The sequence below is a fragment of the Mustela nivalis genome (genome assembly GCF_964662115.1).
Source record: "Mustela nivalis genome assembly, chromosome: 5".
NCBI classification, from domain to species: Eukaryota; Metazoa; Chordata; class Mammalia; order Carnivora; family Mustelidae; genus Mustela; species Mustela nivalis.
In genome coordinates, this window is record NC_139024.1 from 38,069,889 (window position 1) to 38,094,442 (window position 24,554).

The 24,554-nt window shown below is 36.8% G+C and overlaps 1 long non-coding RNA gene across 1 annotated transcript in view; it reads right to left on the minus strand.

Annotated features, from left to right (window-relative positions):
* LOC309864395 overlaps window positions 1-19,809 on the minus strand; it is a 138,965-nt gene extending 119,156 nt beyond the window's left edge. Inside the window, exon 1 of the long non-coding RNA XR_014311497.1 lies at window positions 19,681-19,809. This is a non-coding gene — a long non-coding RNA (uncharacterized lncRNA). The remainder of the gene's footprint in view (window positions 1-19,680) is intronic.
* Window positions 19,810-24,554: the final 4,745 nt, after the last annotated feature.

Sequence of the window (24,554 nt, forward strand, 5' to 3'; positions counted from 1 at the left end):
CCCCATGTCTTGTGGACCCTGATACAAAATTTCAAATAGCTACTACCCTAAAACTCCTAGGAGAAAACTTGCATTCTTTCTCTAGCCCTTGAAGTTGTAAATCTTATCATATCCTTGAAATGTAAACACCTCAGGAGATAACCAAAACATTGCCCGCAGAGCTGAAAGAAAAAAGAGGCCAGAGGGAGGCTTTTAAAAATACAGACTATGGTAAAAGTTCCCTTGTCAGATGCACTATAATGAACTCCCATTAGATCTCTAATCATCACCATTTTTAATTCTTGCCAATTACAGTTATTGTTGTACTCTAATGTTTTGGCAAAAAGGGTTCCTGCATAAGAACTTCTTTTTCAAGAGTTAGGGAAAAGATTTTGACAAGGTTTCTGATAATTAAGATCAATTTGCCTTCATGTGGGAAAGATAGTAATAAACTTTTCAAATCCTCCTGCAACACTATCTGCATAGTTCCACAGTATGTCATGGAATGGTGGCCTGTGACGTGTCTTTGTACCCCATCCCCACATCAGTAAAATGGGCCCAGTACATTGATAATATAATGTTAACATGTAAAGACTTTCCTCTGTTGTACTGTACCTTGCAAGCTTTGCTGGAACATCTACAGGGCAGAGGAAGAGCAGTGAAGAATTCAAGGCCCAAGTGTCACCATAAGGTTTTAGGGAGTTGTCTGGTTGGGTAAGACTCATGTTGTCTCAAAAGCTGTGGCTAATAAGGTGTAGGTTTATCCATTCCCTAAGAATGTGAAACAGGTGCAAGTCTTTTTAGAGATTTTGGGGTCTTGAAGGACTTTTATTCCCCACCTGGCACAGGACTTCCATTCTTTTTAATCACTTGATAAAGAAAGGAAATATGAGACTGGGGGTCAGAGCAATAAGCTACCTTTGAGAAGGCAAAAACACTAGTGAAGCAGCTGAAAGATCTGGGCATCTCCTATACAAGGTTACCATTCGAGTTATATGTGTTTCTGACTTCAGAAGGTATGGGTCACATACTATGGCAGAGATGACAGAGGGGGAGAATGACCCTAGGATTTTGGTCCCCACTCTGAAACCTGCTATGCTACCATACAACAAAAGCTTCTAGCAATGTAAACAGTGCTCCTCTAGAGGCTCTCATATAAAAGCCAGTGCAGAAGCCAGTGGACTGAACTCAGAACCCTCTAGCTGGTGATTACTCATGAGCCCTGGCCATTAACCCTTTGACTTTGGACCATTCTAAAAAAAATTAACCCTATGGCTTAGACAATGGGAAGCCAAAGGACAGGCAATCATAAATAATCCCTTGTGGAGGCAAGACATGTGGAAGGACATTTGGGTCCATCTGCAGGAGTCTAAAGCAACCCTCAATGTTTATAATGCCCCAGTTCATAAGATACTGGCACTCTCTGGCATTCAGGAACTGATGCCCTATGTTGGGTACCAGTGCTAGTTACTGACATTTCAGTAGTTACAGGAGATTGGACACAGAGAAAGAGGTGCCACCACAGTGCCTGTGTAAGATGGTATATTGGTGAGGATGCCAGATTGCCCTTAAAGCATAGCTAGTTGGTTAATACTCTAACAGAATGGCTTGTATGTTCTAAACAGCACTCAAGGCAAGTGCCAAAAGAATCCAGGGCCATGCACTGGATTGGCAAATTGATTATGTTAACCTCTTTATTCTGAGCAAGGGTTCTAAATATGCCTTGGTTTGTATGGACACTGCAAATGGCCTAACCCAAGCTTTCCTTGTTGTCTTGCAAACAAAGCTACCACTATTAGGGGATTACAAAAGCTGAGTACCAGGTATGGATTCCCTCATCAAATACATAATGATCGGGTATCACATTTCACATGTATATCACATGAAATACAAGGCTGACAGCAAAAAAAAAAAAAAAAAAAAAAAAGAAGAAGAAGAAGAAGAAGAAATTAAATTGATGTTCCCTTTTCTATGAGCCACAACAGGGTTGGTAGAAAAAAAAATGGAATATTAAAACAGCAGATTAAATTATTCACACATAGAATCACCTTGACTAGTTGTACTAAAGTACTGTCCTAGGCTTTCATACATTTGAATGCTCAACTAGTAGGGCCTGTTGCCCCAAATACCATATTGGGGGCCCCTGATGAGGCACCTAATACCATCAAGGAATAGAAGCTGCGGGAAACAGCTACTGCCATTACTCTCACTGCGGATCAACAGGCTATGCTGCTGAGAACACCAAGCCCCATCACACGGGAGAAAGAAATTATCTACTAGAATTTACAAGGGGATGTCCCACCAAGATAGGTGGTTATAACTTCACACTCCCTAGGTAAAGGGGAATGCACCATCTCCACTGGGATCCTATTGTTCTGCTACAAGCCAGACTTGTTAAAATACACTACACATGGAATGGAACATGCACCATTGAACGAGGGGAAAATGGGGGTCATGATGTGGCATAATCAACCTCCAGTCATCTCCTCAAGCCTGATGGTGCTGCCTACCCTGGCCAACATATATAGTATATATGACCAGATCAAGTTTCTGAAGCTGCCAACCTCCCCTCATCAAGGCCAGGTGGGAACATTCTGTTGTCATTGGAGCAATCATTCCATTGCTGTCTTTTTTTTTTTTTTTAACTTTCATTAGCCTGAAAGATGTTATAGCCTATATCTTTTATATATGCTACTTATTCATTTCTAAATAAATTCAGTAAGCCTTAAATGACAGCCAACAAACCCTGTCCTTACTGAACAATCAAATGACTCTAATGAGAAAAATTGTCCTCCAAAATAAGATAGCCTTAGACATGATCATTGCCTCACAAAAAAGCACCTGTGTCATTATAATAGAATGTTTTGTGTTCATACTTGATGAGTCTGCTAATATACCATCTTTATAAAATCACATGAGGACACAGTGAATGCCCTGAGTGATCTGATCCCAAGCCCAGGGGATTTAATAAATCAATGGTTTGGGTCCTGAGGATCTTGGTGGAAAAAGTTGTTTCTGATTTGGAGGATTAGCAACTTAATCTGTATTTCTCTTACATGTGCCTGTGTTGTGACTGTGGCATCACCTGCAATGTTGCCAGATGACTACCAATGGAACCACCTCCATGCTAATGAAATGGCGTACTGACTGCTGAGAAACCACTGTGGAAGAGGGGGGCATATGAGATTGTAAGAGTTGGTCATGAGGGGTGGAGTGTTGAGAAAGATCCTCAAAAAATGTGACCACCAGTTGATTAATGAGCTGCACCAGGGTCACTCACTGGAGAGTCCTTATCTCTTCCTTGTCCTTGGAATGTGGGTACCATTTACCTTTCCCCTCCCAGAAGCTACTTCACAAACACAACCTTGAAATAATGATGTGGTGTTGAGAAAATCTGCATGGTATACATAACTGAACCCAGTTAAATCCTCTTTCTAAACTTCTAAGATTTGGTGAGAGGATGTGGGGATCCATTTATCTTGTTGTCACCTAAGACAATCCTTATGTATATGTTCCCTCTCTTTATTAAAACTACCACCTACCAACCTAGAGTGACCTGCTTCTTCCTTTGGTCTCTCCCCACTCTCTGTGCATGGGAGCCAATTTCAGTCAGCTTGCATCAGGAAGTTCCCAAGAGCATTGCAAACCAACAGAAGGAAGAACAATATGTGCCTACAAGTGGGAATCAACATGACACATTTAAAAACTTGAAGGAATCTGTGTATGTTGGAGTAGAGAGAGAGGTGGAGTAGCAAAACATGAGGTTGGAAATATTCTTGGGAACCAATTACTGAGAACCTGGTAAACATGTTAAGAATTTTTACTTTTCGTTTTATCTATAAAGCAATGGCATATGGACTAAACTGAAGAGAGTGGGATTTCTAGTAAATAAACAGATTTAGCTGTAATATGAAAAATGGAAAAGCAAGAGACATAACTGAAGACAGAAAGCTGTTAAGAAAATGCATCAGAGGCTCAGCCTTCTTTTAGGGACTTTTAATGAGCTTCTAGGTTCATAGGAGAGAAGAGTGTCACCCACGATAAATACAAAAGTAAATGTAATCAAGAAAAAAGAAAGTGACTCAGAGATCTGAGAGCTGTAAGCAAACAAGAAAGGAAAGGCTGTGTTGAGAGCAGGTGACAATATCAGAGCTCTAGAGACTAATTTTGAGCCATTAACAAGATGAAGAATCTGAACCTCGGCCTTTAGTTTTAAGTCTGAAACCTGGAACTAACATGTGCCCTGGGCCATATCAGTCATTTGCATCCAGGTAGAGCAATCTCTCCAGAATCAACTATTCCCAGCTGAGCCTTCATGATTTCAACAGTTTGAAATCAACTATAATTCTAGGTCAAATACAAATAGTTAAGCTATATGAATCACAATCAACAGAGAATATAACAAACTTAGACTTGCAAGGACAAAAGATAATTAGAATTATCAAATACAGTTTATAAAATATTTATCAATGAAGTATTTAAGGAATAAAAATAGAAATAAAAATGAGGAAGCAATAGGAGATTTTAAAAATGATTAAGTTAATATTCAGAAAAATGCATTTTGAAAAATGGAAAATGAGTAAAACGGTACATTACTCACAGTTATGGGGAAAAAAGGAAGATGAATCTAAACAATATAATCAGAATACAATAAAGAAACAACAAAATGGGATCTTAGGAAGAGACAAGGAGGTCAGAATGGGAAGAGGTAAGATCCAATTGGGAGTCTGGAGACTCCCAGTTGTCTGGAGAAGGAGAAAATAAAAGAGAATGGAGCAGAGATTATATTTATACTTTAAAAGTAATGTCTGAAAATATTATAGAAATGAGAACTATAAGAATCCTCACATACAGAAAGAACAACAGATAAGAAGCAGAGTAAGAGAGGGAGAAGGAGAGTAGAAGAGAGATAATCCACAGCTTGACATACTTAAGGAAAAGCAGAAAGATTCTTCTACCAAGGATACTTAGATGGTGGCTAATTGAACATGAGGAAAAGGAAGGAATGGAGGAAGAAAGAGGAAGGAAGGAAGGAAAGAAAGGAAGAAAGAAATGAAGAGAAAGAAAGAAAAGAAAAGAACAGAACAAACTGCATTTTTGGAGCTTACATTCTAGTGAGGAGAGACAGTAAATAAATAAACATAATGAAAATATAAATTATGCAGTTTAAATAAAACACATTATATATACAAAATAATATTGTCAAATTTATGAGGTTAAGATGAATCTAAAATACTCTACCGATATATTACAACATGCATCAGGAAGGGATTCAAAAAGACTCGGTTTTCTAAGTCTCCTGCATTTTTCAGAGGATGAGATTAATCCTCTGTAATTTTTATATTGATTAGGTATACATGATAAGATATCAAGTTTAACTGTAAAAACAAGATTAATATTAAGTACAAAGATGTCAAACCAGCAAAGAGAAAACCAGAGTAAGAAACTACAAGCATAAAAAAAACAAACTATAGCTGAGATCCAAGTGAAAAAATAATTATTGTAATCCAAGATAGTGCTAGGCAGGATGGGGAAAACTGAACAAATGCTCCAAATATTGGAGTAGAGGAATGACAGGTAGGTAGAGGGAGGGATTGCCATGTGAGGAGGATTGGGGAAGGAAGAGGCAAGAGGAAAACCCAGGTTTCTGTCCTGATGTTTGAGGAGGATGGTGATGCCATTTGTTAAGATGAGATAAGCAGTTGAAAGAGAAAGGCAGGGATTTTCACTTTGTTTTATGAATTCCACTTTCACCATCAAAGAAACATTCACATAAATTGCATACATTAAATGTGCGTCTGAAACTCACAGAAAATACAGAGGCATTAGTTATGGATTTGGCATCTCAGTTCATGATGTGGTATGTACTTCTTTCTCTAATCCCCCCAACTGCCTCAATTTTTTTTTTCTGTCCTCCTATCTTCTTTACTTTCTTATTTTTTTTGTCTTTTCCTATTAATCCTTCCAGTCTCCACTCAGTTGCTTTTCTTAATATCGCCTCAGCAAAGTAGAAGTTGAAAGGTTAAAATGGATTGAAATGTTCATTATTAAGTTTGGTAAATTTGTAGAAATGCAAACCTTTTTTATATCTGGGGAAAAAAAAAACATTTAACTGGTATCTTTAGATATAGTAATGGCACATCTAACAAATCATCCTAAAAATTTTTATATATGCAAGCAAATATGTATGCATAAAAAGGTTCATGTTAGATATGGTTGGCATAGCTAAATTTTTTTAAAAAGCTAACGGGTTAAAGTATTGGTTAAACACTTCAGCACATTTGTGCAGAGGAATACTGTATCTCCTTAAAAAAATTAAGAAGCTAACTTAGGATTTCAGATTTTATTAGTCAAGTATCTGTCACCAATCATGCTAAGTCAGCAAAAAATGAAAATAAATCTTAAACCTACTCATTGAAAATGTATCTTTTGTTTTTTTATACTTAGGGACAGTTTTGTTGGTTTTGGTAATCTTGATAGGCTTCTACTGAGTCTATACCTTGCTTTTTATAAAATAAAGCTTTGATAAAATAGTATGCTTTTAAAATACAATCTTGCCAAATTCGAATGAAGACCAAAATAAATTCAAAATTTATCAAATTGAACATCAGAAGATTTTCTATTATCCTATGCTTTGTATTTATTTGGCCTTTAGGATTCAATCAACTGTAAGAAACTACATATTCATGAACACACCTTGAATAAACTACTAATGGAAATTATAAACTGTTTACAGTTTTACAAATGTATTTTTAGTTCATTTAATTATATTTAGTTCACCATTTCCAATAAAGTTATTATCCTAGCTTTCTCCGATTTTATCATTTAAGTGGAAGAGAAGCAATGTTGATATAGTTCCTATGGCTTTTAACTGAGTGGTTTCATATCAGAAGGTACCAAAGACATTATTTTATAACTCAAGGAATACATTATTATTCAAGAGCTTCTTAAAATTTTCCTTTCATTCGTTTGTTTTGTATATTTTATACTCTGCAAATACAAACAAGCATGAACACCAAAAACACAGTTGATAATTTAACTTTTCTATATACAAATATTATAGGATTAGTAATTGTGTGATCAAGACAAAAGGTATTCAGTATCACTCCCCTTTTCTTAAAGATTTTTATTTATTTGACAGACAGAGATCACAAGTAGGCAGAGAGGCAGGCAGAGAGAAGAGGAAGCAGGCTCCCCACCAAGCAGAGAGCCCTATGCGGGGCTCAATCCCAGGACCCTGGGATCATGACCTGAGCCGAAGGCAGAGGCTTAACCCACTGAGCCACCCAGGTACCCCTCTTCCCCTCTTTACTACTTGAAATGTACCCCCCCACACACTTTATGCCGCTTTTTGCATATCCTCTCAGAGGGGAGAACTAGAGAACAGAGTTCCCAAAGGTCTTCCTGATGACAGACAAAAGAATAGCTAGAGCTCAGGAGTCTTATGTGAGTGGCTCAGACAAATGGTGTAAGTTAGTGGAGCACTGAAGGATTTCCTACATCCAGATCACCTGGCCTTGTCTGTTGTCTAAAAGGCAGTCAGCTGGGCACTGGATCTTCCATTCCATTATCAGAAAGAAAGCTTCTCCCTGTGGAGAAGAGACACATGCCTCAAACCTAAGGGGCACAGATCACTGGAGAGGGCTAGGAGTTGTCATCTTGAGGAAGAAAAAGGTGTGGGAATATAAACTTTGTCTTCACTTTGTCCAAGTCTAGTAAAAGTCAACCAAAAAACATGAGGTTGTGCACTTAGTTCAGAGGAAGGTGAGAAACTTACCTAGCAGGAAACCGAATTAAACTTTGAAACACCTGGGTCTTAACAGGGCTAGGAAGGGCAGAAAGTGAAAAGTCCTATGGCCAAAAAGCTGAAGCTACTGGACAGCTGAATCACAATCAAAGATGAATTTGTTCAGAAAATAGTGCATAAATCATACTTCTTCACCATGATGTTCCCAATTCTCTGCTCTCTTCCTTAACCTTCATTTCCAGATAATAAAATTCAATGGCATTCTAGTAGGGACTCTATTATAATGTTTGGAAGCCATTTAATATCTCTTTATGCCAGAATAAAAGTAATAATCTTAGCATTTAGTTAGAAAAAAAAATCAAAAGAGAGGGTGATATTTAAGAACCAAATCATGGTTTCAGTTCCACCACAAATATTTTTAACATTATTCCCCTGGCAAGGAATGCTTCCCTGTTCTGTTGTCAGATCCTCTTTCAAGGTCTCCCTGACGCCCTTACTGGAATTTAGTTTCTCATCTCTTTACCACTCCTTTACTAGCTCTCATTATAATGGGATTTTACAAGTCTGTCCCCCTACTTGACTGCAAGGCCTATTAGGGCAATGACTGTGTTTTATAAAACATATAAAACATTTTCTCCCAGCATCCAGAGCATTTCTGGAACACAATAAGTAAGTATTGGTTGAATGATTCTTGTTATTATGTTGTTTTGCCCCTTTTTTTCTTACTGTATTTTATATAGATTTGAATTCCCTAATTAAAAAAATGCTTGATTAGGCTTCATAAACTCTAATTTTCTCCCTAATTTGGTACTTTTCTCATCTTCAGTGGCTAATTAGAAATATGGCTACTTTAATTTGCATGGTACAGGAGTAAATGATGTTGTTCTCACCAAATTAGTAAAGAGAGTGTGAGATTTGAAGTCCACAGGAACAATTACTTACTGAAGGGAGATTCTCAAACATATAGTTAGCAGTTAGATGATTGTTTATTGAAGGTTATGTTTTGGAAGAAAAGGGGTTGGGTAAAACCTAGAGTTAATATATATTTGAGTACATACAGAGGGTATAGGAAAAAAGTATGTGATCATTGTGGCAGTAAATCCCAATTACATAAATGATGGGAATCAGATGTTTTCTGCTCCCACAAACTCCCTCCCACAAACTCTGCCTCTCATGCCCAAGTTAAGAGTTCAGTATCAGCATGATGGCATCGCCCCTGGGATCTTTAATGATATACGCTGGTGGCAGGACTTACTCTCAATGAGTGTTCCTAAACATAGATTTCCATTCTTTATTGCCCAAAACTTCTGAATTCTTCCCTGAATTCTTTCACTGGTTCTCAGTGACAGTTAAAAGTGAATTGGAGGGGGGCACCTGGGTGACTCAGTGGGTTAAGCCGCTGCCTTCGGCTCAGGTCATGATCTCAGGGTCCTGGGATCGAGTCCTGCATCGGGCTCTCTGCTCAGCAAGGAGCCTGCTTCCCTCTCTCTCTCTCTGCTTGCCTCTCCGTCTACTTGTGATTTCTCTCTGTCAAATAAATAAATAAAATCTTAAAAAAAAAAGAGTGAATTGGAGGGATATGAGAAACTCTACAGCTGAGCCTTGGGAAGGCAGTCATCATAAGAGCAAAAGTGATGGTTGAAGATCTGCTGTTGCAGAGAGCAACTTCCATTTACAGGAATACTACTGCAAAGGCTTTAAGTCTTTATCAAAGCAGCCATGTCTATAACCACCTCTGTTGCATTTCTCCAAACTCTCTTTACTCCTTCTTTCTTCCTTTCCAGCTAGAGGGTGGAAATGGTGTAAGGAGAACACCTAGAACAGAGTTCCCAAAGGTCTTCCTGATGACAGGAAGATTACATATATATAGTACTTAAATAAGACAATTCTACCACCACAACATTGGCATTTAAGTAAAGAATTCACATGGCTACCCTCCTGCCTGAGCTGGGAGTATAGACTGTGGTAATACTAAGACTAAAGATGATGACCTAACCCCTAGGAAAGCTATCCATTTGATAAATATTTACATAAGGTTATTTGCTTCATTCATTAATAATTAATTTTTTCAAAATGATCCTGCCAGGTTTGTTTCTATCTTCTTTTAACTTGCTGTCTCCTAGGTCTAAAGATGATCAGGGTTGGTGATTTTTCACCTTCTGCCTCACTTGATTGAAGTAATTCTTAGGCATAATTTGCACTGCTACCTGCTTGTTTGCTCTATTTACAACAAGCATACTGTTTTTGTGCTTATACTTAACTTGAGTCTTGAGGCTGCTATGACTATAGCTTCAATTTGTGAAAAGTAACATTCATTATTTGTGGAGAATTTATAATATACATGATTTTACTTCGGGAATTTTCTTTGTGTCATTTTTTTCCTCTGAATAACAAGATGGTGTCCTCAACTTCTTGCATATTGCTGGAGTAGTTTTTGGTATGTTTGCTTGTGTGTGTGTTTAACTCTGTGAATGCTAGTCAACCTCAGAATAATATGGCATGATTCAGAAGACTCAAATTACATAGATATATATATAATTCCTTTCAAAATTATTTTTCCCCCAAAGTCATCATAGTTGCTTTTAGAAATCTAATAACCCTAGACCTTTAACAAGGGACAATGAAAATTTGAAAAAATCTAGAGCATTTACTTCCATGATTTGACGCCTCCTTCACCCTCTAAAGTGTCTTAAGCTATACATTAATACACACACACACATTGTTTAGAATAAAATGTAGGGGTTTTTTTTTATTTGAACTAGTATTCCTAGTATTAATACTTTAATTTTTCCCTATCACCACTTATGGACTCTAAATTTTAATATTATGGACTCTTTAAATTATAAAAGTTGTGCATCTCTCAGTGGAAAACATATAAAAAATACCAAAAAGTATAAGGGAAGCCAAATTTACATTTCTAAGAGGCTATAGCAGTTAATTTTTTTTACATGTTTTCCCCATGATTTTTCTATATGTATGTGTGAATATTTATAAACCCATATATATATAATACACAAATAAGGATAATACTATATAGATAATTTTGCATTTTGCATTAGTGTTCTCAATAATGCAGATATAATTTTACAGGGTGGTCATCTAAGAAGACCCTCTCATCTTTTCTTATAATCAGCAGCTTTGGGCAATAACAGCACATCTTAAGGAGTAAGGTTAAAATAGGGAGCCCACAAAAGAGTACTGGGAAGTAACAGAAAAGGGGCAAGTATGTCTTGGGCTCTGAGAAAGAAAGAAAAGGAAGAAAGTGACTAAAGGAAGTACATGGATATTTAGGTGACCTCTTTTTCTAACCCAAAAAGGACATCCCCTCACATAGGTCCTAGAGAGTTATACCCATTTAGAAAATTAGTCTATGGAAGATTCTCCAGGCATTTTTTTTTTTTCAGGCAGAAAATGAGAATGGTTTTGGAAGATTTTCAGGTACACAAACAATAAATTATATTTTTGATAGCATAGAAGGCCTTGATTAAGATCTATAGTCAATTAGAAGGCACAAGTAAGAGTATGATTAATCCTGGTATCTAGATTTTTATAATGATTTGTGCAATGTCAGTAATTTTGTCCCAAATGAATAAAGCTGAACTCATCTGAAGTTTCATTCTTCCACAGGCTATGGATCATGAGAGAAAAGCAAGAGAAGTGTGAACTGAAGTAATGAGTAAAAACTATTAGCAGAACAGGAGCCTGAGGAGAACTGGGGAAAACAGTTTGAGCAAAAGAATGTACTCCTCCATACTTAGGGAAGAAGGTAATTGTGAACTACCAAACACTTAACAGAAAAATCTGATGCAAAAATTAATCTCTATCACATGATCTCTTGTTTAAAGTTTCAAAACCTGCTAATATGGACATTTGAATAAAGTATCTTTAGGGAGATAATAGCCAGAGACAAAATCCTCAAACCAAATTTTAGCTGAAGAATTACCATTGACATATGTATGACAAATCTTACTGAAATTTTCAAACAAGTTATCTTTAATAAGAGTATCTTACTATGACTTTGTTTTACCATTTCAAAAACACAGTTTTGCTGAACTGTATGTGCATGTTTATATAGTTGTAGATCTTAAACCTCATATTTTATTATTTGCATCCTAACTTAAAGAGCTTAATTGATTATTTTAGTGCAGTAGTAAAGTTGGTAAGCATTTAATAAATAGTGTTAAATTAACCTACTTAGCATTTTACAATGGCCATGATATGACAATGATGACAGTGACAACAATAATGATTTCTATTCACAAGGCTTCCACTCATTGAACAAATAGTGACTGGTATTGTAAGAAGTATAACATGAACCAATTACTTTATGTAATTCCTCTAACAATATGATTTTGAAGGCACCATAAATAAGACTTGGAGATGCAAAGCATCATATAAGATGCAGTAGAGTCAGGCTATTAATTTTAGTGTTTAGAAAGACCTTTGTCCTCAACCACTATATGTCATTTCCATCACAGTTTTGTTTTTCAGCCGCAAAGTATTATGTGTACTTTGGTGCTACTCATTATTTTTGAGGCGGTAAGGAGTCAACAGTTTATACCTTATTTCCCGAGACACCAAGGGTTTTAAAAATGATTACTGAAGACCCAGGCCCAAACACAGTTTTCTGTAGGATGTGGGTGGACCATTCTGAACCTATCTCCTCCAAGCAACCAAACAACTGGCTTTCAGGATTGGGAAACCAAGGAGTACTAAAATAAAGCTTTATGATATTTTCTAATTTATTTTTAGTGTTTTATAATTTTTTTTAAAAAGTTAGACATTTAAAAAAAAAAAAGATTTATTTATTTATTTATTTATTTATTTATTTATTTATTTGATACACAGAGAAAGATCACAAGTAGCCAGAGAGACAGGCAGAAAGAGTGGGGGAAGCAGAATCCCTGCTGAGCAGAGAGCTCGATTTAGGCTCAATCCCAGGACCCTGAGATCATAACCTGAGCTGAAGGCAGAGGCTTAACCCATTGAGTCACCCCGGTGCCCCTTGTTAGAATATTTTTAAAGAGGCTACCGTAAGAAATTTCTCTTGACCAATTTTCTGGATCTACAAAGCTGAAAGTTGAGTACAAGTCTTCTTCATACAATTACATAAAAGATTTGGCAGAGACACCTGTTCACACTCTCTTAGTTGTATTCTCTGGAGCAGAGGCAGCATTAGTTGGGAGGAAGAGGACATTTTTCCCTTGGCACTAGATATTGTCTGCACTCCTGGATACCTTCATGGAGACAGCTCCTTTCCTAATATAAAGGCAATGCATTAAGCTCACAGTGGATTTGTTGTGGGTATCTAACATGAATTAATCACAGCAAAACCTGCAGAAATGCAGGGACACCAAGAGAACAGTATAGAGATTGCAGAATCTCCATGCTCAGTTTTTAGAGGAAAATTTCAAGAGACAAAAGTTTAAAAATACTTGGCATCTTTTGCTCCATTGCTTTAAAATTGTACTTTTTCTGCCCAGTTAAGTGCTAGCCATCAGAATGAATAAAGAGTTTGCAAGTTTGAGGCAGCACAATCTCAAAGTAAGATAAATTTTGTCTGTAAGCAAAACTACAAAGGACTTACTAAAACCTCTGGAAAGCTTCATGTAAAAAAGTTACAAAGCAGCCCAGCAAATGTCCAGGCTTATGGAAGTTAATGAAAATAGCATAGATGTAATTTAAATAAAAGCTCTATTTGGGCTCTGGTTACATACTTTAAAATGTTATTGGAGAATGTCTGCTTCAGAAATGATGGAGTAGATAGACAACACATATGAAACAATGTTTTCAGACATTAGATAATAGGAAGGGAAACAAAGGAGGTAAGACCACAACTTCCCCAGCTTATTGTGTTGCAGCAATTGTCTGGCCACAGTGAAGAGAGGGAGATCCCAACAGACACTAGCAGTTTTGTTGAGCTGAGGAAATTGAAAGTTAGGGAAGCCAAAGCAACTAATGTCTGGGAGACAGTATACCAGAAAGAGGGCTACAGAAATAGAGTTCTGGAGATCTGAAGTAAGGTTCCCTCTAATCTTTGCCTAAATAATAATCAGTGCCTGTATGAAAGGAACTATGTAAGGCTGTGCACTAGCAATAGTTTCTCTCACTATCTCAAGATAAAAGACCTTGTAGTATACAGAGCACTGGGAAGAGTCCCTAGAAGGATATCACCTTAGAAGAGAGATTACATTAGACCTAGACTAAAGGATACTCTAGTCCCTCTTTTAGAAAGCCTAATAATAGCCATGAAAGAATAAAACTGAGTGTAAGTATCATTAGTCTAAGTAATTCAACTGTATGCCAGACAAATTCAACCATAGGTAAGGAGAATCTGGCAAAATCCAGAAAACACATGTAAAATTCACAATGTCTGCCATCCAATAAAAATTTGTTGAGAAAAAGGAAAAACAGAATGAAACACAATCAACAGAAATAGACCCCATATGACAGAAATGACCTTAAAATAACTATTATAAATAAGCTACATATATTCAAGAAAAAGGTAGAAAATATGAAAATGATTTAGTACCAAAATGAGATTCTATGAAGAAAAATACAGTATGTGAAATGAAAAAGATAGTAGATGGCATAACAACAAATTAGATTAACAGAAGAAAAGATCAGTGAAGTTGAAAATATATTAATATAAACCATCAAATATAAAACCCAGAGAGTAAAGGACTGAAATAAGTAAACTGAACATCAGTGACCTGTAAAACAATATAAACAAATCTAGTATTTTGGAAATAAAGGAAAGAAACAGAAAAGAACATTTGGAGAAATAATAGTCAAAACTTACGCAATGTCATAGAAGCTACAAATCCACAAAACAAAGCAGCTCAAGTAAACACCCCAAATAAGGACAGTAAGGTACACTATAATCAAAATGAAAAAATGAAAGAAGAAACATCATTAAGAGCCAGGGGTGGAGGGGGAGACAAATTATGTACAGAGAGACAAAAATTCAAATTATAGCCAATTTATCAGAAACTTTGTAAGATTAAAAAAAAAAGAACCTATATCAATGTGTTCAAATATTGTAAAAACCACACCCAAGTAAACAAACAAACAAACAAAAAAACTTGCCACCATAAACTACTATACCCAGCACACAGACCTTTTTAAGAGAAAGGCAAAATAAAAACTCTGAAAATCAGTAGCAGAATTTATTTTCATCAGACCTTCACTCCTAGACATATTAAAATTTGTTCCTCAGGCAGAAATAGAATGATACCAGATGGAAATATAGATCTCTTCACAAAAATGAATAATGACGCAAATGACTAGTATTTCCATGAACAAAAAAGACTTATTTTCTCATTTTTAATCTTTAAAATATAGTTGACTGTTTAAAGCAAAAAATAACATGGTGGTATGAAGGGAAGGAGCTAACAACTGCCAGGAAAAGTAGATCTGACCTCTTTATAAACAGTAAGTAAAAGTCATACCTTGTTACAAACATTCCAGATGAGATATAGAGCAAAAGTACATAAACCAAAACAGAAGAGACCTGAAAAGTCAACCATATTAAAGGGTAGACTTAATGTGATCTTACATTGTCACCTTCCAGTCTACATTTATTTCTTACTCATTTTCATAGTAGGTTCGATGTGTAAGAGATGACACAGATAACATCACTTTGGTTTCAAAGTGTGTAATAGTAATCATGGCATTAATTTTTAAAAACTGAGTCATGACTTATAAAGTTCACAAAGATCTAGGTCTCCGTTTCAGTACTGATTACTGAGCCATATATTAAAAGAGCTAACTCATTTTTTACAAAAATAGACTGAAATTTTATACCAGCATAAGAATAGGATATACCTTTAGAGTAAGAGGCAAGATGTCCACTGAGCATATTTTCTATTTCCAAAACTAACAAAGGAGGAAAAAATCTTCAATGCATAGGGAGAAATTAAAATAACCAGTTGGATAATTCAAACTGTGATTAACTGAGAGGCTTATATCCTTAGAAGCATAAGAAACTGCATTAAACTCCTATAGATATTACCCTGAACTTGTAATTACATCGGCTCATTTTTACTTTCTTTGGGGATCATCACAGCATGAAAGAAAGAAGGAGGGGAGTAGGAAATATCATATTCATTACATTATTCAGAATGGCTGGCCATACAGTAAACAAGCTGATGATCAGAAAGCTGTTCAGGTAAGAACTTTTCTTATTTATAATTATGTGGTCCCAGAATCTTATGAAAGTGGATTGACAGACTCAGGCATCAAGAGTATTTGGGAAAGCAAAAATCCTCTTAATAAAATGAAAAAAATGAAAACAAAAGCAGAAAAATGTTATGCTCAGGATTTTAGCCCTTGACTTTACATTTGTTTCACTGTGAACACAACCTTGGAGCTAATCATATCAAAATCTTCTAAGACTCCCTACCATCAAAGGTATTTACATAAAATAATAACAATATAAAACACTAAAGCTGTATTTCAGGCCCAAACAATATGCAATTTTAATCTTCCTGGCTTTAAAAATAAATCTCAAAAAAGGTCAGACACATGGTTTTCAATATACTTTCCATTGCCTTATTTTAGAAAAAACAAAGAGCAAAATAATGCCACACTCTGAGGAAATAAAGATTCCTGCATTTAAATTCCCACACTAAATAAAACAGAAATTTTATTTAGAGATCAAATGGTAGGATATAAAGATAAAAACTTACCTCAAATTCTAACAAATTTAATTATCTTTGTTAACCTCAGTAACCTTCTCCTACAGATTAGAATTAATTTTATTTGCATGTAGGTAAGTGAAATACAGAGAAGTTAAGCAGTTTTCCTAGAGAAACCCAATAAGTCATAAGCATAGTCATCATTTAATTGGTGGTCATTATTATGCATATGTATCTATACTATATAAGAATCTGTATCTATAGAATCTATAGAATACTATATAAGAATCTATATACATATATATTCGACTGTATATAAAATAACATATGAGTATATACATGAATATGTATCTATGAATATAGGTACATATTTATATAGAGGATATATACATATAAATGCACATAAACACATATGTGTGTGTGTATAGTGTAACCTAGATAATTATGATGAAATTAATCACAATTATTAAAACTGGGAGGGGCGCCTGGGTGGTTCAGTGGGTTAAAGCCTCTGCCTTCGTCTCAGGTCATGATCCCAGGGTCCTGGGATCCAGCCCCACATCGGGCTCTCTGCTCCATGGGAAGCCTGCTTCTTCCTCTCTCTCTCTCTGGCTGCCTCTCTGCCTACTTATGATCAAATAAATACATAAATAATCTTTACAAAAAAAAGGAAAGAAAATGCAAAGTAATACTATTGAAATAGCTAATGCTAAGAAACTGTTCATACCAGATATTCATAAATATATGAACAACTACCACCCTCTAGAACATTGAAGTTTGGAGTATAAAATCTTAAAACCACTCTGGAGAGCTGTGTATCAATTATTTCTAATATTAAACATACACCTCCTCTAAGACCCAGGAGTTCTCCTAAGGGGGGTAAATTCTTAAAGAGAAATATGCCTAAAGTAATTGCCTAGGAGAAATAAAAATGTATGTCCAAAAATGGCTTATGTAAGACTATTAAAAGCAACTTTATTCAGTAGTCACAGACTGGAAACAACCTGAATGTCTATCAGCAGGGTATATAAATCCAGGTATACAGGTATCCCCTGCTTTTTGAAAGTTTGCCGTATGCCACTTTTACTTTCACGAAAGACCTACATTAGTACCCGCTTTTGCTAACTGGACGGGATCAAAAGAGGATTTTTGCTTTTATGAAAAACAATGAAAAGCAAAAATAGCGTTCAACATTTGTTTTTCAAAGAGCCATTGTAGAAGCAGTATGCACTCCCAGCAGTGAGAGGGGTAAGGCCAAATTCTTCATTCGTTAATTACATTCAGCTTCTCAGTATCAAGCCTCCATAGGTCTGAAACGTGCGAGCATTAGTGCTTTATCTTGGTCTTGTGCATCTATTAGCAAGATGTGTCCTAAGGAATCAGAAGAGCCTAAGAGAGGTTATTTTTGGGGTCTGAAAATGCTGAAATTTTTTTTCCATATGAATTAATGGTTCTTGCTTCTTCAACTTACAGCATTTCAGCTTATGAAAGATTTCATAGAAATGTTTTACTTTTGAATAATACATTTGAATGTATTCAAATGATGATATACCACTTAGCAATAAAAAGGAATTAACTGCTGATATATCCAAAAAGATGGAGGAATCTCATAGACACTATACGGAGCTCAAGAAACTGAACACTGTTAAGGTGGCTGGTGCATGTAGCAAGAACCAGGACAGAGTTTATTCACTCTCCAAGGGAGGGGAGGGACCCACATCAAGAGAAATATCAGCCGTGAGCTTCTGTTGGGTCTGGACGGGTTTTTGCTTGTTAGTTAGTTTGGGTTTTGTTGTTGTTTAAAGGATGTGAGGGGGTTGCAGTTAAGCCCCTGGTAGGTGTAGGAAAGGGTCAATTCCTGGCCAGGTAGAGCAAGAGGTGGCAGGTTTCTCGAGGGGCTCTTCTCAGGCTAGAGAAGAACATTCTTTGTAGTTGGGGTCTCTTTTCTGACAACGGAGGGTTCCATGACTTGGAAAAACAGAGTTAGGGCTAGACACCTGTGAGTTTTGTCTATAAGCGTAGCTCTGGGTGGGGCTTTGAATAGATTCCTTTCAAACACAGATTAGTACTTTCTATCTGATTCTCTTTATAGGAATTTCTAGAACAGGCAAAACTAAATTTTAGTGAAAACAGAACAGGCTGAAAATTGTTTGTGAAGGGATCAGGGAGAGGTGAGGAAAATGCTCCTTATCTAGATAAAGGCAGAGCTCACCTGGGTGTATATATTTGTCAAAAGCTCATGTAATTCAACACTTCGGGTTTCTGTACTGTAGGGCCCAGGGCAGGCCACCTCTAAATGTACCCCCATGGCATACTGATTATTATTTTGAACTGAAGCTCCTTGGGAAATGACTGGTACAAAGACACTCAGACCCTATTTTGTCCCCCTGAAAAAAAGGAAACAAATCTCCCAATGAAAAATGCCCTCCCAGTCCAAAGAAAAAAGAAAGACACCCTTACCACCAGATACAGGAACTTTCAAGACGAGAAAGCTATAGGAATAAACCTTGTTACCTTCTTATGAATCTGCCGCCTCAACCCAAATTCCACTTATTAATTACTAATTAAATTTCCCAAACACATGTTTTCCTTGTCCTATAAATTCTTCATAAATCTATCACCTCTTAAAAATATACAGAAACTGTCTGTCTTAGTCACTTCTTTGGGGTCTCAATTTCATTATTAAGCCTTTTTGCTCTGGTAATGAAATCCTGTTTTTTCTCTTGATAATCTGTCTCAGTAAATTGAATCCTTAGCTCAACTGGAAGAACTTGAGGGTAGAGAATGGATTCTCCCTCCCCAACAGTACTTTAATAATTCGTATAAATTTGTCTCAAAAAAGGGGCGCCTGGGTGGCTCAGTGGGTTAGAGCCTCTGCCTTCGCTCGGGTCATGATCTCAGGGTCCTGGGATCGAGCCCCGCATCGGGCTCTCTGCTCAGGGGGAGCCTGCTTCCCTCTCTCTGCCTGCCTCTCTGCCTACTTGAGATCTCTGTCTGTCAAATAAATAAATAAAAATCTTTAAAGAAAAAAAAAATTGTCTCAAAAAAGAACTGTGCATAGAAGAAAGGAAAAGTAAAATAAAAATTCTAAAAATATCAAAATGTAAATAAGTTAATACATATTTGTGAATGAAAGGTGTCTAAACATTATCTCCACCATCATCCTTAAATAACTGCTGAAGAAACTATCATTAACAGATATGCATCTTTCCAAGGCCCTATTTTTTTTTCTTCAACTTTCTATTCAAATGCATAGAAATAATTTATGAAATGACATCGGACTCCATCATGCCTTTTCAGCTCTTTATCTTTTACCTGAGGCAGGAAGAGGCTGGCCTGGGATGTACCGCGCATCAGAGGCGGCTGGGAGGACGGCCGAGTCAGCAGTGAGGCGCAGGTGCTGCTGTGTAGACCACTCTCTGAAGAGAAAGCCAGATCGTCTGGGTCTTGGAAGAAACCGCTTTTCCTAAACAACGCCTGATCTCGCGAGATCTTGAGATGTCACGCTCTTTTACTTTTGTTTAATGGCTTATTATTTTAAATAGCTGAGAACTACTGCGTAACACAGATACCCCAGCATTTATTTGATAGTCTTTTCCTAGATGCTTAGGTTACCTTTAATATTCACTTTGTATAAACAATTCACATTAACCCTTTTGCACAAATTCTTAACAGTGTGCTATTAAGTCATCCGTATCCATATTTAAATTGTGATGCCTTTTGCTTATTGTCCACCAGTTTTCATAACTACCAAAAGAATTTTAAAGAGTCATTTTTCATGGAGTCATCATATTTAGTATTTTGAGTGCAATCTATGTACTTATCAAAGGGGAAAAAAAAGAGATTAAGACTAAGAAAAGATACCTGCGATGGTTGGGAAGGAGAACTTATTTTAAACTCCTTCCTACTCCCTTATTACATAAACTTTGGTGAGAGAGAGAAAATAAAAAATAGCTCGGCCCTAACAAAATAATTGCCTGAGTTTTAATACTTAGGAGAGTCCCTTTTTTAAAAGGTGTGAGAAGATTTGTTCTTTGAAAAATTGTGTCACCAGTTCTCTTAAGTATATATTCTGCTTATTCTGTGTTATACATTTCATAATTCTTCCCAACCCAGTTGTTTCAGTAAAATTTACACAAACTGCCTCTGATATCAGTAATTATGAAATAAAAAAAAAAACCATTATAGTCAATTGCTACTAGTTGGAAACCATTTGTATTTATAACATATTTTTCTATATTCCTATATAACCAGTTATTTATTAGGGAGGTATGAATGACTTCTTCAGTTGATTTGTTCATTTTAATTATGTATAAATAATTTAGCTTGCAGGCTTCCAAACAGACATAGTCGGTCCTCCTTTTCTTTATATTCTATTTTTATATTAGCCAAATCTGTATTTTGCAATGATACTCTTAAAATTCATTTTGTGTTTAAAATATAGGGGTTTTTTGTTTGTTTGTTTGTTTAGTTCATTAGCTAAGGGAAGACTTCAAAATATTACATTTCATATATTTTATACAGTGCCTTCCATAATGATTTTCTCCTGGATTACTTCATATCATGTGACATGTCTCCCCACCCCCGACCACTACAACCAGCCCTATGGACTTCCCCAAGATTCTTTGGCATTATGATATATGGATTTCTAATCATACTTCTCTGAACCCTCTATTTCACTTTTATTGTGTATGGCCATTACTCAAGTTCCAAGAGATCTGTACTTCTTTTCCCTATATAATCTTTCCCTTAAGGGGAACATATTTACAATTTCAAAATATCAGTTTCCTGGGGTGTATTTCAAATATTTACTTTCCATGATTTCCCATTTTGAAATGTAGCAGAAGACATCCAGCTTGCTAGGTAATTCCTTTTCCATATCCTACTCTGTCACCTCCAAAAAACTCACCCAAATTTGAATACAACACTCTCCTAAACCAACTTCACTTCTTTCCTTTTTTGTTTTCTCTGAATAGCATAGCATTTCACATTCTATAATATCCTCTGCGGTTTTCATTCTTTCATTTCACTCTTTCTGCCATGACTCCGCCATAGCAGAATCTGTAATCAAAGAGATAGTACACTATCTCATCTCTAAGTATACACCTTTACCAATTTTATTCACACTACATAGTGTGTTCTCTCCCAAACAAAATCCCGTTGTGGACAACCTTGCTTCGCCTGCACATGCGCCATGAAAGCCTTTCATGACAATACTAATTCACACTGATCCCTTCCTTGTCTCAACTCTGTCATTGCACAGTAGATAGGTCTTTCATGACTTACTACATCATCCGGCTCTTAGAGCCATTGAAGCATGCCAGTGCACTTTTTCACAATCAAAATTCAGTTCATTTATTTTCAGAGCTGTTTTGACTGCCTGCCTCTTTAAGTTGAAGCCAAGGAGAATATGAGCACCTTGCTCATTTTCAGTATGTTGATACCATCAACCTCTCAGACCAGTGATCCTAAACCCTAGAAAGAAGTATTTGATGTTGTTTTTACCCACCATCTTCCAAAAAGTGGAATTATCAATGCTGCTTTCACTGGAATAATTTGCCTGCTTGAACTTAATTCTTTTTTTTTTTTTAAGATTTTATTTATTTATTTGACAGACAGATCACAAGTAGGCAGAGAGGCAGGCAAAGAGAGAGAGAGGAGGAAGCAGGCTCCCTGCTGAGCAGAGAGCTCGACGTGGGGCTCAATCCCGGGACCCTGGGATCATGACCTGTGCTGAAGGCAGAGGCTTTAACCCACTGAGCCACCCAGGCGCCGCTTGAACTTAATTCTTAAGTGACAGTTTTTAAAAACACTCTTGAAAGGCTGAATACACAAATGGACATTGATCAGATGCCATATATGACAACAGAGCTCTGACCTAAAACTTTTGCAGCAACCATAACCTCCGCAGCAACTGGCTGAAAACACACGAGAGTTTTGACTGCCAACTTTCCTGCTTCTTTTTGCCCCTGTTTTTGAATCAGGAAGAAGCAAAGAAAGCCAAATATTCTCCTAGTCCATCATGTAGGATGCATCGCATCTAGGTAGCCCACCTGCAGCTTTCCCATGCCCATGTCCTCCAACCAGAGCACACCTGAAGCCTTTCATGCCCCTGGACTATAAAGCTTTTCCACCTCACTGCCTGCTGTGGAGTCTCTGCCAAACGGAAGTCATGGTGACTGACTCCCTTGCTATAGTAAGCTTAGAATAAACAGCTTCTGTTTGTTCTCATTGGGGTGGTCTTTATTTATTTCCGCACTCTAAAATAATGTGTTTTGACCTTGATTCAAGCATAATTGATATCACATGCAAGTAGTGGCATCTTCATGTCTATGTGCCTCATGTAGAGAAAGTTTGAATCATTGAAGTTATCAGTGTTTATCTGTTGCTAGTGATGCGTGCTGGCTTTGGGATGCTGCTTTCTGTCTCTTGATCACACTGTGTATAGAGCAACCATTATTATGGATGTAACCGTATTTGCAGGCCATGATTATTATATATGGAAAAATCATTAAGCCTGAATGCAGCTCTTCAGATTAGGAAGAGGAGAAAGGACACAGCTGCCCAGATCACTACCTGGAAGTGTAACAACCTCATCTCATTATTAGTCCCTGTCTTTAAAGGTTTCCCAAATTTTCCAGGTGCCAAGGCTGGAAGCACACACTTTTTCCCTCTGAATGTTCAATTTTGAAATCACAGAACCACTCCAGGCCTGGGGAAAGCTGCAATCAATACCCTTTTTAATCTGCACTTTCAGTGAACACAATTTAGCAAGGGTACACAAGTAAAGCATTTTCTGATCCGAAAACAATAGGAACACAGAGCTATAATGCTGTATCTATGTCTCCGCTGATATCCTGAAAGAGCAATTTAATTTTGCAGCCAGCCATGTGTAATTCGAGTGTGACACATTAACAAATGGATGGCTGGTCCATCTTCCTGGCTTCCTGTCAGGATCTGGCTCTCTTGATGCCTTTGGGCATGTCAGTGGGAGCTTCAGCCCATTCAGAGCTGCATCTGAAAGAATTAGGGGACATAAATGTGAACTGATGAGGACAGCGGCTATGAGGCAGGAAAATTAATAGTCTCATAGAAAACAATATGCAATGTAGTAACAAATCAGGGGAAATTGACATTTTACTTAGTTCCTCAGAACTATTTTAAATATAATATAGAGAATTTAAATTATTGTTGGGTTTATTGAACCTATTTAACATCTGTCAGAATTTAAAAATAAGTAAATCAAATGGAATGCTAAACTGTAATTGGATTTCTATTATATGTCTTCTGTATAACACTGGGTTGCCCTGGGAATATTAGACCTGATGTAATTAACCTGAGCTTGTCCTAAATGCCTTCCAGAGAGAAGCTGGAGGGAGAGTGGAGAAAAATGTCTCAGTAAGGTTGATTAGGATATACTCTAGCATACAATCTCTCCTCAAAGTAAAAATCCATCTTAACCAGGATTCCAAGCAGGATATGACTCTTCATGCCACAAACCAGTTCTCTCCCAGCCTCACCCTGACTACTTGCAAAAGCAACAATTCAGCAGGCATTTCTTGAGTTGAAAAAGAGAAAAGAGAGATGAGAACCCAGACTACAACAGAACCTACCCTTGGTAGGGTAGCTGGCCAAGAGTCATCAATTTTTATTAGAATCCACATGTTTATAATCTACCGGGTTTTTTGTTTTGTTTTGTTTTGTTTTGTTTTTGTTTGTTTGTTTGTTTTTATAATGTGCATAATAAACCCAGTGCACTTCTTTTTATAGGTTACTGGCCTATCATTTCTAACAAACTTTCAAAACAGTTTTTAGTTATTTTAGGAATAGCTCTTCAGATTTGTTAAATACAGATGTGGAAAGCAGCTAAAACTTAACTGCACTTTATTAGCTGCAAGATCTGCTGAAGAGAATTAGGTGAAACCAAGGTTTTTACAAAGTTGTGCTCTGAAGAAATCTTTCTCCCCTAGAATATGCTGTCACTGACAACTGGATCAGGCACTAAATTTGTATTTTTTTTAAAGATTTTATTTATTTATTTGAGAGAGATCACAAGTAGGCAGAGGGGCAGGCAGAGAGAGAGGAGGAAGCAGGCTCCCTGCTGAGCAAAGAGCCTGATGCAGGGCTCCATCCCAGGACCGGGGATCATGACCTGAGCCAAAGGCAGAGGCTTTAATCCACTGAACCAC